Here is a 14,247-nt window from a genome sequence, read left to right as displayed (position 1 = left end):
CTTTGGGGTCAGTCAAAAGCTTGTTAGAATGATTTTAAAATTAATGTAAACTAATTGCTTACCCATCTCTCCCCACCCCCAACTCCTGCCACTTTCTGCTCCAAGGAAAAGGTGATATTTCAACAGTATAAAATTCTTCACTGAGAGACAAATATTAAAATGATAAACATTTTGGAAAGCAAAGTACACTTCAAACCCTAACTGTTCTTTCAGACCTATATTGACTCTTATAGTCGTTGCCAACATTTGGTAAGGATTATCCTTCCATTAGGCAAAAGCAAGCATTCCTTAGATAAATCAGGAGTTTTTGCCATGAGACTCATAAAACCTTTTCACAACACAAGATTTTCAAGAGAATCCTTGAAGGTTTTAGGAGCCTGCTCCTTTTACTCAGTAACAAAATACACCCCATGGTGTCTCACTGACCCCACTCAGCTGTCCTTTGACCTCTTCAATTGTTGAAGCCTAACTCCAGGGCCCACAGAATTTGCCTCCCATATCAAAAAGGCGAATGAGGCTTCCTCCTAGCACCTGGTGTAACAAAACCCAACCGTGTCTCCCTCTCGCGATCTCCTCCGCTCCCTCGCGGGCCACTTTCCAGATGTCCCAGGCCCAAATGTTAAGCCAACACTAGGTTTCAGGATCTGCGTGGTCACCACGCAGGAACAACAGGAACGGAGCTGAAGTGGCAATGACCCCTCTTGTTCTTTTTGGCCTCAAAAGGATACGACGGGTCATAAAAGAGGAAAAGAGGAAAAGATCTTTGGCCTCTCTTGGAAATGCCAGGCTATTTAAGTACATTGTAACTTCCAAAAGGAGGGAGCCGGTCTGGGTTATGCCCTGACAGTCAAGAGTTACCTAAGCAGTGTCCCTAAATTCTTAATTCTAAGAGGATTTTTTATTTTCTTTGACATAGAAGGGGAAAAGGACAGGATCACCTTTCTCCCCTTCTTTGCATTCAAAGGCTTCCAAAAATAGAAACAGAAAACTTTCATAAAACTTTTAAAACATACATCTATTTCAGGGTATATGATTAAAAAATGTAAATACATGCAGTCACTAGAGGCTGTTTGGTCTTCTCTGCGGAGGCCAATAATCTGATGTCTCTCTTGTTAGACAAGTGGAAAGATAAAACCACAATCAACAAAGAACCAAGAGCTGAATTCTTATTGTCTTAATTTAGGTATGCAGGAAGAATAACACAGAGGCTGTTGTAAGAAAAAAGAAAAACCTTAAAGCTGAGAAAGTGTTTTGTTTTGGTTTTTTTTTTTTTTTGGTGGTGAGGATGGGGGAGGGGAGGGGAAAGCAAAGAGGAGAGAAAATAGAAGGAGAGGAGCTCATAGAAATATCTGCTTCATCAGTTTAAGTGCCAAAGACAGAGCTTTATTTAGATTCTAAAATGTTCCCCTCCCAAATTTGACCATGAAAGATTTGGATGAGGGGACATATTATAATTGTACAATACCTTGGTTTATTTATTAACATTTTTGAACCATGTTCATGATTTAGTTGGGCTGTCAACACTTCAGGGAGCCTGTTGCCTAGATTTTACTTGATTAAAGCTTTTTTGTACCTGCAAAAACAAAAAATAATATATACATAAAGACATGAGCTAATTTCCAAATGCATTATATTCCACAATACAGTAACTTAAATATTTACAATTCTACAAATATTGCAGCTAGAAAATTTATCAGTCTTATACAATTCCATATATATTATAAAGGGCAAATACAATATTCCTCTTTCCCCGAATGATCACTCTTTACATACCTGGAAATAATTCCTTTTTAAGACTTCCCCCTACTAAATGTAATTGGAATAAATCTGTTAAGTCTGCATTTTGGACAGGTGTTACCATAATGCTTAAAGCCCACAGATTATTTTTAGGAGAGAAATTGGTGAAAGATAATTTCCTTACTCAAAGGAGTTTGAGTTTTATAATTTCTGGTGCTACACCAAAATTTATCTTCTTAAAGAAGTGTCAAAAATTTAAGACATAACCAATGTTGATTAAAATTATTTTTCAACTTTTTGAAATAACAGTTTAATAATTTCCAACAAAGCCTGAAAGAATAAAGGCAACTACTGTTTCCTATCCTTTTGATTAGTGTATTCCTAGAAGAAATTAAACTAAATAATTATAATTACATATAACTGGTTGAAAATTACAGTGAACATATTCTTCTGCTAAGTAGATTATAGTCAATATACAAGAAAATATAGTCAGAACCAGAAAATGAAATAAGAACTATTTTTCACTGATTTTTATACATAACTTAGAAGTGTTTCTATTTTATTATTATGTCTAAAGAGAAAATAAAAGAGGATTTTTTAAAGAATACACTGGTTTCAATGCATATTTATGGCACTAAAATATGTAAAGTAATATCAAGGTATATTTTCTTTAAAAAAAGCTTTCATTTTATTTTCCTTTTAGGACAACTTGAAAGAGAGAAAAGAACTATTTTAGATTTTGAAATAAAAATATCTTACCTCCCTTACAGTCAGAAAAATGTCTTCAGGCAAAAGCACAGTTAAAAATGCAAGACCTGGATTTTCAATCTCATGCATTTCACACCCACCCGTCCACCCACCCACAAGTAGACATCTTTTTGTGAGTCAAGAGTCTTGCTCCCTCCATCCAAACCTAAGATTACCCCATATGGTCAGCAAGGTCAAACTGCATTACTGCCAATGAAACTATATGACTCCACAAGGACCTTAATGATTAAAAAAAAAAAAAAAAAAAAGGTCAGTAATCCAATTCCAGTGGCTTCAGAATCTAAAATTGCTAATTTTTGGCCACGTGCTGCACACTTCACCTGCTAGTAATGACATTTTTGTATTTTCTTCTAATTACACTCAAAGCTAAGACCTTTGGCCCCGGGCCACAGACCCCTATTCAGGCTGCACACATTCTCTTAAACGACCTGATCCTTTGTTGTCACTCTTACTCTTTCATCTATTATTTACACCCATAGAGAAGGAAGATACTCCACCATTTGTGTAGCTTAAAGCTTCTAATCATCTTAATTTCTTTGCCTTTCAACCTATGGTTTTTTCATAGACGAATGCCAAAAAGTTTGACAAAATCATTTTTTTTCAACCACATACTTTTCCCTTCTTCCCTTTTCTTACTTCTTCCAACCTCCTTCCTGTCCCTTCTCTACCACAGAAGGTACTCTTGATCAGCCGGCATTCACAAATTTTGACTTTCACCAACAAAACGAATTTCTAAATATAATACAAAATCTCCACCTTGCTCTCACAGATTGATAACAATTATATTTTTCTCCTCAAAGAGCTGATTAAAGTGGAAGTTTACTTAAAATAACTTACTATCTGCTTCAGCCTCCCTAAGACATGAGCACAGAATTTTCAGAATTCCCCTGCAAAAATGTCAAAGAAGCTTCATTAAACAGTTAGGATGTTAGTTATATAGCTGAAACTTTTCAAACATTTTACTATCTGCAGATGCTCAAATGCTTACAAGAAAGAAAAAAAAAAAGGAAGGAAAGCATAACAAAAAATACATACAAAGAAAATTTTACCAATAAAAGGATTTGTAAATTACTACCACATCCAAACAGCAAAGTACTTACATAAAACATTCTATATCATTGTAATTTCCCAACATTTTCCCCACACTTAAAAATATATATATCCAAACACATTTTGAAAATCCAAAGCACAGGACTGTTTACCATGTCGAAGATGTCCCCTTCAGATCACAGCAGCCACCCCGAGACTCTGATTTCCAAGATGTTTATAAAAGGACACACGATCCATCTTTGCTCTCTCTTCCTCTATTGCTCAGCTTACTCTTGATTTCTAGCAGTATTTCCTTGTTGTCTGTCCTCTCTGCAGACCCTGAAACCCCTTGTCTTTTCTTATTTTCACCATTTGCCTCAACCAGCAGTTCACTGGAGACCCATCCATCTTGTAATGCCTAAAGTGACAGATGCTCCCAGGAATGACCACACTGCTGAGTGAACAAAAGATAACATCACCTCTAGGAACTCCAGAGAGAAATACAACTGCAACCTTAAGACAGGGTCTGACTTGACAGACACCGGACCATAAACCTCTTCTAAGCGAGAAAGAAAACAATTGCCACACACACAAAAAAATCTGACACAATCAAAGGCAGAAAAGAGTGATTATTTGTGGATTGCCTTTTCACTCTGCAGCTCACTTTTCCCCCCCTCAATGCTTTTATATTGGGGCAATTCACTTGCCAAGAGGCAAGAGAAGTTCTTGTAGGGGAAAAGCCTTTCCCAGTATCTTCTTTCATTCAACAATATTCAAAGTGAAATTCATTCACAAGTGTGTTTCAGTAAATCTAAGCCTTATGATACAGCATCCTTAAGCCTGACCCACCTCGTCTGCATAAAGCAATGTCTAGATTCTGAAATGCTGGCTCAGTGCTACTGCTGTGAAAGGATACACATACTTTGCAAATTAAAAACACATTAGAAATTAAAAAGCAGTGTGACACAATGTCAACAATATGTGTAGCTCATAAAAGAAAGCTCACCATTCATTCATCAGACAACCTCCAACTTGGGTTAAAGAGACTATTAACAAGAGGATTCTGGGAAAGACTACAGCTCTCTTTTTCAACAAAGAAAAGGTCATATTAACATCTCCCAGCAACGAACTAATGATATGGATGCTGTAGATGCAGGGGACTCTGCTTGATACCATCTAGGTTTGGGGAGGGCGGGCAGGTTGCTTTTCATTTTTAAAAGCATTTAAAATCTTCATGCAGCAAAAGGCAAATTTAAATTCTAACATTTAAATTTAATTTTAAATTTCTAACATTAAATAAATACAATGAAGGGAAATTTTAGAACAGAAAAACAAAAACTGACTTGGAGAGCAATTAAGAACATTGTGATCAATGTCAATTATGAAGATTAACAACCCCTTTTTATAACAGATATCAGCTAAATGCATTATCATTTTCAAGCAGGGTAAATGATACAAATACCTTTGTTAAATCTAAAATAAAGAGCCAAATGCTCGAGAAAAGTCTGTCAGCCTTATTTCTAAGAAAAAATGTCAGCATTTATAATGTCATTTCTTTAATACAAATATTTTAATTTTTAAAAAAATTTGCACAGAAATCTTTTAAGTTACACTTCTTTCTCTTTGGAGAAACTAATGACGCATCCCTACTTTACTAGAAAAAATAAAATTTAAAAGATATTTTATTTTATCTCTTGCATGTAGAGTATTTGTGGGGTAAAAGAAATCTTTTTAAGTTGATAAATCAACATATCTTTTTCTTTAACATTATCTTATGTGTCTCTTATTTCCTCAAACACTTCAGTGTATCTGTACAAACAACACAAATATTTCACAATGTCAGAATTTTCTGATCCTTATTTTAATACTGGAAAAACATATGTATTTAAAATAATTAAATGAACACATACAATTAGGTAGATCAATGGGAAAAAGATTAGGTAATTATAGACTGCTTATCAATATGAAAGGACTTGTTCTAATATGGATGATCTTTAACTAGACAGCTTTGTTTAACACACACTGACCCTAAGTTGTCCCCCTAGAACCCTGATCCAAAAACGCCACCTCATTCAACACTCTCAAATTTTGGCATTAATATCAAGAGAGAGACGTGACCTTGAAATGACAGTTCCATGGCAGAAAGTAAAAAAAGAAGACCCAATTAAAAGACCTACTTTAAGACATAATAGGATCAATACTGCACGCAAGAAAAGTACACCCCCGTGGAAAGTTCTTATTGCCTGATTGATCAAAAACAAAACAAAACTTTTCCTTTTTTCAGGGCCTCTTCCAGATCACAGTCAGTGCCAGAAATCCACACAGGAAAAAAATCCATCAAAATGAAACCCTAAAAGGGTTTACCCTTCACCATCCAATTTGCACTTCAAAACCCTGTAAGGCCTTCAGTTAAACCCCAGGGCTGAACCATTTCAATAATAAGAGAGGTGGCCAGCAGTGATTTATCTCCCATTTGGCCTCTGGACAGAGCTGTAATGTCTAGGAGGCTTCCCTTCCCTGACTCGAACCCTCCCCCCTAAGTCTCAACCTTCATTTGTGCAGCTTTGGATCTTCAGTACCTTATAAACAACTCATAGGCCCTTTCCAATCAGATGCAAGAACAGTGTGTAACTCTGGGTTTTCTTGGCAATGCTTTCACAAAACGGAATGCTGTTGTAACAATCAGAGCATTGAAAATACCAGGCTAAATTTTAGGTTCTCTTTGCTGTAATGAGTTGAAGAAGAGAGAAACTTCAACTTAAGCCTTTTTCTTCTCACACATGTTGATTGTTGTCAGAACTTCTTAAATTTTCCCAATTTATACCTTGATATCCATTACATCTTGGGCTACATCAGCCAACTTCCTGTAGTGATGTTCATGTAAATTTAAATCCTTGCATTGTAAAATGTCTTAGCAAATCCAAAAATGTGGAGATTTCACAGGTCACAGACTCCTGGGTCAGAAAGACCTTAAGAACAGATAGCAGACCACTATGACTCAACTGATTTATTCTACACTTGTTATCAAATTTGTACTATAACTGACATCACACACATACAATTTTCCTCTAGCAAAATAAATACCAAACAATGTCAACAGTTATTTAAGTTGAAATAAAGGTACCAGAAGTTATCAGATGGGAAACAGTGAAGTTACTCCTTAAACACTCCTTAAACATGGAGAACATTTTGTCACTGGGCATGAATTTCCTATTTCAAAATTATGTTCATATGCTTGCTAATACACAGAGAAGATGAAAAATATATACACTCTTTTCCCTACCTACTCATTGCTTTCTATTTTCATTTCAGTGACAGGGTTTTGTTCTTCTAATTGATTCTGATAAATTCCATCTGAATGCCACATTAACAACTTGCCCTAAATGAATCCACTATAGTAATTTTGATTTTATAATATGAAAACTTTCACGTTATTCATTAATTTTATAAATTTAGAGACTCTACAGGCAAATATAAATGTATTTCATTTAAACCTATTATCAGTTAAGAGAAGTTTAAAAGAATAAAATTAATTATATGGCCCTGATAGTTAAAAATACTAGAAATACAAATTTTTGTTGATTCAAAGAAAAGTTATTCACGTTTTTGGAGCTATTTATCAATAAAAATATCTAACTATCCTTATACCTCATTAGCAAATAGTTTTCATTTTTAGAGCTCCAAATACCACAAGTTCTAAAAGCAAAAAATAAACCAACTCTTACGGCAAATGACTTTATTGCATGCTACCAGGTCAGTGAATCTCAGATTTGTGTATGAGATACTGCACATATAAATCAAGAACAGATAACTGAAAAAACCAAAGGGACATGGCTTTTTATATCACTGAAACAAACTTTGTCACTAATAACAATACTTAGAAAAACAAATTTCTTAACCTACCACATGACATTAAAAAAAAAAAAAAAGCTTTCCTCAGAGAGTCAGCAAGAGTAATTGATCCACCACAGAGGAAATATTCAATCTTTATTAAATATTTATTCAGTGCAATAGGTTGTTAGGTCTATTTAGACCTCAAAGAAGAAATAGTTCCTGTCTGGTAGGAATCAGGTCTTGGGAGAATTGAATGGAGATGAGCTGAAGTTCCTCAAGTAATGACACTATATTTCAAAACAATGATGCTAAAAATGGGAGGTGTGCTATGAAATGGTTGCTGCTACTTTGAAATCTGATACAAAGAAACTGACAGTTCAGGGAGTAGTAATTTTAACAAGGTATGACCAGCTAAGTAAGCAACTTGATTTCCTAGTAACACAGGACAATACAATCTGGATGTTTAAGATCTGCGGTTCCCAACCCTTCCGCCGTAGCCAAGCCGCCTGTCTCTTCTGGGCCTCTTTCCTTATCCATAAAATGAGAGGTAAAGGTAATCCATTTCCAGATTGAAGACACTATGGTTACAATGGGGAAGGGAAAAGATCCCAATCACAACCGGAACAACATGAAGAACGCACAGGACTCGTCTTAATGACATCACCATTTCTTCTATTGCCAAAGGTGAGCTGGATGATGTAAGTGAAAATTTACACACAGAGAAATATGCTGCGTTTCTTACAGAGAAAGCTAATGGTAAAAATACTTGTTTCTCAAACAGAAAAATAACACAATTCCAATCAAAAGTACAGTAAAATTTGGGTGGAACATTGTGAAAACATTCATAAATTCATAAGGAAGATTATCAGAGAAAAGATGGGGAAAACATCTTTTTGAAAAATGTTACAAGGGGAGGTAAGTCAAAATAAATGTTAAATGAAGAAAGAGCTTTTGTTCATTGTCACTAAATCCAGTGAACATTTTTTTTTTGGTTCTTGTCTAACAGGTCCTGAGTATATTTCTCGAAATTTCCTTTCCTTTTGCTGGGTTTCATCTCACAGCTCTCTGGTTTTCCTCCTTCCCTATGCGGCTCCTTAGTTCCCTTTGCACTCCCGTAATACTCCGCCCAGCAATGAAATGTGGTAGTTCTGCAGATTCTAGTGTGTGGCAGCCATCCTCCAACAGGCCCCATAGTTCCCACCTCCTGTGTAATCCACTCCCACGTCGAATCAGGGCTGACTTACATGACCAGTAAAATACGGAACAAGTGACAATGTGTGATTTCCAAGGTCATAAAAGATATTGCAGTTTCTTATATATAAAATAGAAAACTAATAAGACTCTACAGTATAGCACAGGGAATTCTATTAAATACTCTGTAATGGCTTATATGGGAAAAGAATACTAAAAAAAAAGAGTGGATATACATATATATGTAACTGATTCACTTCACTGTACACCTGAAACGAATACAACACTGTAAATCAATTATATGCCAATAAAAATAAAAAAAAAACTGGGAAATACTCCAAATCAATTAATCATTTGAATTCTGGAATTGTTGATTCCCTCTACCATGTTTCACGTGGAGTTTACAAAAAAAAAAAAAAAGATATTGCAGTTTCTTCCCTGACCTCTTGGATCACTTGCTCTAAGAGAGGGCAACCACTGTGTTGTACAGACACCAAGCCACTCTGTAGAGAGGCCCTCATGGGTAGGAGCTGAGGCCTCCTGCCAATAGACAGGATCAACGTCCCTAGCTGCTCTCCTTGCCTCCTCTCTAGCACTCTCCAATCACTACTCTGCCTCAAGTGAAATACAATCACCAACTCTTTGCTAAAGACCGTCGAAGTTTTATACTGTTGAGGATAAAATCAATATTGTAAATATCCCTGCCTACCTCTCCAGTCTTATTTTGCAATGTTCTCTTCCTAAACGCTGGGCTCCAGAAACACTGACCAATCTTAGACACTTCTGTTCCCTCTGTTGTGAAACCACTCATCCTTTCACTTCTGCCTAGTGAAATTCCCTCATCCTTCTAGATCCTCTCTGAAGCACTGCTTTCCTAATTCCCTCAGCCCTTTGCTGAAACCTCTCAAAGAACCTTTTTCATCTCCTTCTCAACATTTAATTAACTTTTGAGCTATGTAATCTGTATGATCAATTGTTTTAATGCTTGTCTTTCTTCCTAAATTTTAAACTACGTTGAAAGTACGGGCAATATTTTTTGGGTTTTGCCTGTTATTGAAATCATGGCACCTATTGTGGTGCCCTCTGGCACTCAAAGATCCTGTCTGAATAATTTAATAATTTAAAATATAGGACTGGCACAAGAATGACAAGCTCATTGGTGACAGTCCAAAAATTTTTATTATCTGTAAGCATTACTGCATGATAATTGAGGCATTCTGAAACAATAAATTGTTTTATATATTTACACATGGACATCACCAGATGGTCAATACCAAAATCAGATTGACTATATTCTTTGCAGCCAAAGATGGAAAAGCTCTATAGAGCCAACAAAAACAAGACCAGGAGCTGACTGTGGCTCAGATCATGAACTCCTTATTCCAAAATTCAGACTTAAATTGAAGAAAGTAGGGAAAACCACTAGACCATTCAGGTATGACCTAAATCAAATCCCTTATGATTATGCAGTGGAAGTGACAAATAGATTCAAGGGATTAGATCTGATAGAGTAAAGAACTATGGACAGAGGTTCATGACATTGTACAGGAGGCAGGGATCAAGACCATCCCCAAGAAAAAGAAATGCAGGCAAAATGCTTGTCTGAGGAGGCCTTACAAATAGCTGAGAAAAGAAGAAAATCAAAAGGCAAAGGAGAAAAGGAAAGACATACCCATTTGAATACAGAATTCCAAAGAATAGCAAGGAGAGGTAAGAAAGCCTTCCTCAGTGATCAGTGCAAAGGAATAGAGGAAAACAACAGAATGGGAAACACTAGAGATCTCCTCAAGAAAATTAGAGATACCAAGGGAACATTTCATGCAAAGATGGGCACAATAAATATGGACAGAAATGGTATGGACCTAACAGAAGCAGAAGATATTAAGAAGAGGTAACAAGAATACACAGAAGAACTATACAAAAAAAGATGTTCACAACCCAGATAATCACGATGGTGTGATCACTCACCTAGAGCCAGATATCCTGAAGTGCGAAGTGAAGTGGGCCTTAAGAACACTTCACTACAAACAAGCTAGTAGGTGACGGAATTCCAGGTGAGCTATTTCAAATCCTAAAAGATGATGCCCTGAAAGTGCTTCACTCAATATGCCAGCAAATTTGGAAAACGCAGCAGTGGCCACAGGACTGGAAAAGGTCAGTTTTCATTCCAATCCTAAAGAAAGGCAATGCCAAAGAATGCTCAAACTACCACACAATTGCACTCATTTCACATGCTAGCAAATTGATGCTCAAAATTCTCCAAGCCAGGCTTCAACAGTACATGAACTGTGAACTTCCAGATGTTAGAGCTGGATTTAGAAAAGGCAGAGGAACCAGAGATCAAATTGACAACACCCACTGGATCACTGAAAAACCAAGAGAGTTCCAGAAAAACATCTACTTCTGATTTATTGACTATGCCAAAGCCTTTGACTGTGTGAATCACAACAAACTGTGGAAAATTCTGAAAGAGATGGGAATACCAGACCACCTGACCTCCCTCTTGAGAAATCTGTACGCAGGTCAAGAAGCAACAGTTAGAACTGGACATGGAACAACAGACTGGTTCCAAATTGAGAAAGGAGTACGTCAAGGCTGTATATTGTCACCCTGCTTATTTAATTCATATGCAAAGTACATCATGTGAAATGCCAAGCTGGATGAAGCACAAGGTGGAATCAAGATTGCCAGGAGAAATATCAATAACCTTTGATATGCAGATGACATCACCCTTATGGCAGAAAGTGAAGAGGAACTAAAAAGCCTCTTGATGAAAGTGAAAGAGGAGAGTGAAAAAGTTGGCCTAAAGCTCAACATTCAGAAAACTAAGATCATGGCATCTGGTGTCATCACTTCATGGGAAATAGATGGGGAAAGAGTGGAAACAGTGTCAGACTTTATTTTTTGGGCTCCAAAATCACTACAGATAGTGACTGCAGCCATGAAATTAAAAGACACTTACTCCTTGGAAAAAAAGCTATGACCAACCTAAACAGCATATTAAAAAGCAGAGACATTACTTTGTCAACAAAGGTCTACTTTGTCAACAAAGGTCCATCTAGTCAAGGCTATGGTTTTTCCAGTAGTCATGTATGGATGTGAGAGTTGGACTATAAAGGAAGTTGAGCGCCAAAGAACTGATGCTCTTGAACTATGGTGTTGGAGAAAACTCTTGAGAGTCCCTTGGACTGCAAAGAGTTCCAACCAGTCTATCCTAAAGGAAATCAGTCCTGGATGTTCATTGGAAGGACTGATACTGAAGCTGAAACTCCAATACTTTGGCCACCTGATGTGAAGAGCTGACTCATTTGAAAAGACCTGGATGCTGGGAAAGAATGAAAGCAGGAGAAGAAGGGGATGACAGGGTGGGATGGCTGGATGGCATCACTGACTCAATGGACATGAGTTTGAGTGAACTCCGGGAGTTGGTTGTAGACAGGGAGGCCTGGCGTGCTGCAGTCCATGGGACCGCAAAGAGTCAGACACGACTGAGAGACTGACCTAAACTGAACTGAAAACAATCAAGGGAAGGAGCAATTGTTCATTTAATTACTCAAAGTAATTAATTGTTCATTTAATTACTGAAGTAAGGATCAACAATACAAAAAGTAACATCTAACAAACAATTTAGACACTAAAAATAAATGCCAGAGAGACAAAATATTAAATTTAAATATCTATACCTAAGTAGATTTATATGCCCACCCACATCAGACCATAAAAAAACTGTAGAAACAGAATTAAATATTTTTACACAGATATTTATCGTGTACCAAGATTTATTATGGTGTCATAGTGAGAATTTAGCTTTCTAAGCCTGGAAATCACAAAGGATAAGACTGACAAATTTGACTAACATATACAACTTCCATATATTAATATTTAACAGCTAAAACAAAAAGAAAAACTTTTCCAGCTAATGAAAAGAGTTAAAGTCTACTATATACATAAAGGAACTAAAAGAGGTAAACTAAAGATAGTGAAGGGCAGGGAAGCCTGGTGTGCTGCAGTTCATGGGATTGCAAAAAGTCGGACGTGACTTAGAGACTGAACCACGACAGTGTACATGATAAAGTAAAACATTAATACCTCCACTCCTGAGCACAATCTAATATTTCATCCATAGCGAACTGCAGCCTGCCAGGCTCCTCTGTTCATGGGGATTCTCCAGGCAAGAATACTAAAGTGGGTTGCCATGCCTCCCTCCAGGGGATCTTCCCAACCTAGGGATCAAACCCAGGTTTCCTGCATTGCAGGCAGATTTTTTTTTTATCATCTGAGCCACCAGGGAAGCCCAAGAATACTGGAGTGGGTTGCTATTCCCTTCTCCAGGGCACCTTCCTGACCCAGAGATCAAACCCAGGTCTCCTGCATTGCAGGCAGATACTGTACCACTGAACCACTGGGGAAGAAAAGAGTAACTAGAAGGAGATGCTTGCAGGATGAGACTCTTCCCTCATCCTGAAAAGGATGAGGTGATGGATGGTACAGAAGAGAGGAGATGGCCAGTGGACTCAGGTACTAGAAGGTGTAAAGAACGGAGAGAGGAAAAGGATGGAAGCAGCCCATACATGGCAGAACCACAGGGCAGGAGCCGGTGTTCTTGCTAACAGCAGTGCTGCTTTATCAGCCTTAGACAATTACTTCTGAACTCTTTTTAAGCGGGAAAGAAAGAAACTACTAACTTGCTATTTAGAGTTTTCCTGTCATTGTATTCCTAATGATATAGGAAAGAAGAGTGTTGATAAGCAAGCATCCCTCAAAAGCATGAAACAGCATAGCATATACAGAAGACAAGGGGGCTTCCCTGGTGCTTCAGTGGTACAGAATCTGCCTGCCCATGCAAGAGACAGAGGAGATGTGGATTCGATCCCTGGGTCAGGAAGATCCCCTGAAGAAATAAATGGCTACCCACTCCAGTATTCTTGCCTGGGAAATCCCATGGACAGAGGACCCTGATGGGCTACAGTCCATGGGGTCATAAAGGGTCAGACACGACCGTGCGACTGAGTACACATATGCACACACAACCCAGTCTTAGAAAGTCTAATAATTTGCTCAAGCTCACATGGCTAGTTGAAAACTGGTCACGTCAGGAATCAGACATAGATTCACCTTACTTCAGTGTCATGTTTTTGCTTGGCTAGGTTATCTCTCATACAATGGCATGAAATGTATGAAATAGTATGACAGGCAGTACAATGGTTTGGATTATTGCAACCTCTTAACTAGATGCTCCTTCAGCATTTGGGAATGTTCTGGCCCAAAGCAGTTTTTTAAAAATGCAAATTGGGGAGGATGGTGGTATCTTCTCTGATTAAGGGCACTTTGGAAGAAGATGAGGTTTTGAATGGAAGATGAAAGATGATGCTTTCAAGTCTTAGATATACTGATTTTGAGATGGCTATGAAATATCCAAATTGAGATATCAAGCAGTAATTTGATAAGACGCTTCTGAAGTTTAGGGGAAAGCAGGTTGGAGATAAAGCTCTTGGCATCAATTGTTCTTAGAGGTCAGCTAAAGTCAAGGCAATTGCTGAGACTTTTCAGGGACTCCCAAGAGTAAGAGCAGCCTGTTGAGAAAAGGGTTGTGGGTACAGACTTGAAAAGAAAGGAGTATTTTGAAATAATTACTTAAGAAGAAGGAGACCAACTCAGTCAAGGACAGTCAAAGATATCACTAAGTTG

At 37.4% G+C, this 14,247-nt stretch overlaps 1 protein-coding gene across 1 annotated transcript in view; it reads right to left on the bottom strand.

Annotated features, from left to right (window-relative positions):
* GREB1L (GREB1 like retinoic acid receptor coactivator) overlaps positions 1–1,643 on the bottom strand; it is a 122,138-nt gene extending 120,495 nt beyond the window's left edge. Inside the window, exon 1 of the mRNA XM_040264709.1 lies at positions 1,466–1,643. The gene's annotated coding sequence lies outside the window, so the exon portion shown is untranslated. The remainder of the gene's footprint in view (positions 1–1,465) is intronic.
* Positions 1,644–14,247: the final 12,604 nt, after the last annotated feature.

Source organism: Oryx dammah, unplaced genomic scaffold (genome assembly GCF_014754425.2).
Source record: "Oryx dammah isolate SB20612 unplaced genomic scaffold, SCBI_Odam_1.1 HiC_scaffold_22, whole genome shotgun sequence".
Lineage (NCBI taxonomy): Eukaryota > Metazoa > Chordata > Mammalia > Artiodactyla > Bovidae > Oryx > Oryx dammah.
Note: the sequence above shows the minus strand (reverse complement) of the source record. Positions and strands in the feature narration are given on the sequence as shown.